The following is a 2297-nucleotide window of genomic DNA, read 5'->3' as shown; positions in this document are numbered from 1 at the left end:
GTCCCCCCAGGGATTTGATCAGCCCTGGGCACAGCTGGCCCCCAAAATCAGGGATTTGAGTTCTCCCAGTCCCCCCAGGGATTTGATCAGCTCTGGGCACAGCTGGCCCCCAAATCAGGGATTTGAGTTCTCCTGGTGCCCCCAGGGATTTGAGCAGCCCTGGGCACAGCTGGCCCCCAAAATCCCGGCTCCCAGCTCGGCATTCCCGCCTCCAAAGCCCTTTCCCTGTTTGCTCAGCTCCTCCCCACAGCCCCAGTTAAGCAAATACTGCCAATCCTCGGGGCCTGGTTGCGACAGACCCGGCAAATCCCGTCGGGGTTGGAAGGAAAACGAGGAGGGTTTGGATTCGTGGGGAGTCTCCAAGAGCTTGGAGTGGAGCTGAGACACTCCAGCCTGGGATTTCCACGCAGAGGGATCCCAGTGCTTGGGTCACAGCCCAGGTCAGTGGGCTGGGGGGGTTCTGAGCTTTCCAAATTTGCCCTTTTTCTTGGAATCGTCCCCCCGAGACTCCCGTGAGGGAACACAACTCCTGAGGGAACAGGGAGCACGGAATTCAGACCCGGGAGCGCGGCCTAAGGGGGGTTTGAGCTCCTGTGCTCACCCACAGGTCCCTCCTCACCTCCTCTGGGTAGAACCAAAGCTCTGAATTAACCCCAAAGCTCTGAATTAACCCCAAAGCTCTGAATTACCCCCAAACCAGCCCCAACTCAACTCCTTTGGCCCCCGGGCACAATTCCCGACCCAGTTCCTCCAGCAGCACTTCCAGGCCACTGGAGCCGGGAACAGCAGGAGCAGGAGACGTCCCCGACCCCGGGCCAGCGTCACACGCCGAGAAAACCTCGAGTGAGATCCTATTTCAAGACATGACCCACTTATTTTCCCCTAAAAGCTCCCGTTTGATGCGGGATCTGCGTCTGACCCAACCTCTGCTCCGACGGCTCTCACGGAACACGGAGATCCTTCCCCCCCCCGAGCCCTGCAGAGCAGCAGCACCATCGACACCGGCTCGTGCCAGGGAATTTTGGGCACTGGGAGACCTGAACCAGCGGGAACATCCAGCCCCTGGCAGCTGGAACGAAGCGGAGCTTCCAAAACCCTCTCGTTGGCATCGACATCCCCACCCGCTCCTCTGCCAAGGGCTGATGTGCTAAAAATGAGGGGTTTGGGTTTGTTCAGGGTTTAATTCGCCCTCACTACGCTCAGGACTCGTTCCAGGCTGTCCCAGCACACGGGAGAGCCGGGATTAGCAGCTCCCTGACATTCCAGTCACGGCTGCAGGGATGGGTCTGAGACGGGACCGGGCCGAGCAGAACCCAGCGAGGAGCTGCTCCAAGGGCTTCCAGAGTGGGGGGCGGCTTCTCCTCTTGCAAGAGCAAGTTTTGAGCCTTTGGGAGGACAGGTTTAAGTTTTGAGCCTTTGGGAGAACAGGTTTAAGTTTTGAGCCTTTGGGAGAAGAGGTTTAAGTTTTTAGTTTTTGGGAGGACAGGTTTAAGTTTTCAGTCTTTGGGAGGACAGGTTTAAGTTTGAACCTTTGGGAGGACAGGTTTAAGTTTTGAGCCTTTGGGAGAACAGGTTTAAGTTTTTAGTCTTTGGGAGAACAGCCCATTGCAGGTTCTGGGGCAAGCTCGGGTTTAAGTTTCCAGTCTTTGGGAGGACAGGTTTAAGTTTTGAGCCTTTGGGAGGACAGGTTTAAGTTTTGAGCCTTTGGGAGGACAGGTTTAAGTTTTCAGTCTTTGGGAGGACAGGTTTAAGTTTTGAGCCTTTGGAAGGACAGCAGGACATTGGTTTTGGTGCAAGCTCAGGGTTTTGAGCCCTGGGAGCTGCTTGGGATGGGCTCTGCTCTGGACTGACCCTGTTTGAACAGTGCTGAGGGAGAGGGACCAGCCCAGACCCAAATCCACTCGGGAAGGACCCCTCAAGCTTCCCCTCACGGTACCAACACACCCTGGGGGTGAACATGGACCCCCAAGGCAGAGGTTGTGTCCTGTCTTGGCTGGACTGGACCCCAGACCACGCCCTCCTCCCTTCCCCAAGGGGGTGAAGCTTCAGGGGTTTCCCGACGGAAACCTCGTTCCCGAACGCGACGCTTCCCAAAGCACAGAGCCCCAACAGCCGCGGCGACGGATGAGACCCCTCAGGAGGTGGTGGCACTGCCAGGCTCCTCCACCTGCCACCGCCTCCACCACCCACCCCCAAACCACCTCGGACCCCAGAGGGCACAGAGAGACAACGACGCAGCGGCCGACGCCAGCTCGCCCCAACTCAACCCAAGCCAACGCAACCCAACCCAACCCAAC

At 57.8% G+C, this 2297-nt stretch overlaps 1 protein-coding gene across 1 annotated transcript in view; it reads right to left on the bottom strand.

Annotated features, from left to right (window-relative positions):
- Positions 1–2297, bottom strand: part of LOC108639358 (protein Wiz-like) — a gene marked incomplete at its 3' end in the record, with an annotated part of 26999 nt that overhangs the window by 22975 nt on the left and 1727 nt on the right. The gene's annotated exons all lie outside the window — the stretch shown is intronic.

This window comes from Manacus vitellinus, unplaced genomic scaffold (genome assembly GCF_001715985.3).
Source record: "Manacus vitellinus isolate BGI_N305 unplaced genomic scaffold, ASM171598v3 scaffold_195_pilon, whole genome shotgun sequence".
Taxonomy (NCBI): Eukaryota; Metazoa; Chordata; class Aves; order Passeriformes; family Pipridae; genus Manacus; species Manacus vitellinus.
The sequence above is the reverse complement of the archived record's forward strand: the minus strand, read 5'-3'. Positions and strand labels throughout refer to the sequence as shown.